The 439-nt window shown below is 49.9% G+C and overlaps 1 pseudogene; it reads left to right on the forward strand.

Annotated features, from left to right (window-relative positions):
• LOC102481675 (calbindin-like) overlaps nucleotides 1–439 on the forward strand; it is a 13,045-nt pseudogene that overhangs the window by 5,412 nt on the left and 7,194 nt on the right.

The following is a 439-nucleotide window of genomic DNA, read 5'->3' on the forward strand; positions in this document are numbered from 1 at the left end:
TACAGAATACAAAACACTGTATCTCTGGGGATAAAACAGAAACAATAGGCACACCCCAAAAGCACCCCCAGCAGACCTCCACAGATAAAACTGCTGACCAATGAGCACTGTAAGTCCTTGCCGTAGGCAGATGCTCCTTGATGGGACCAGGAGGGCCAAAGAAAGGACATCATTGAACCCATTATGGAAAAGAATGGGCGCCCAGCCTCAATAATCCTCCCCAAATCTATGGTCTTTCAGTGCCCGAGAGCCTAAGTGTTTGTAAATGACTCAGAGTCAAGTGCCCTCAGTTCGCCTCCAGGTTCTGCCACTGACCAAGCTCAGTGGTCTCAACATTTCATTTACCCTCGTCTATGAATTTAGAATGACTGTTCAGGTCCTTTCTCCCTCGGACCCTGACGATCTCCGGCTGCCGTGAGTGTCTGTGGTGAGCCCCTCC

Source organism: Tupaia chinensis, unplaced genomic scaffold, assembly GCF_000334495.1.
Source record: "Tupaia chinensis unplaced genomic scaffold, TupChi_1.0 Scaffold144407_1, whole genome shotgun sequence".
NCBI lineage: Eukaryota > Metazoa > Chordata > Mammalia > Scandentia > Tupaiidae > Tupaia > Tupaia belangeri.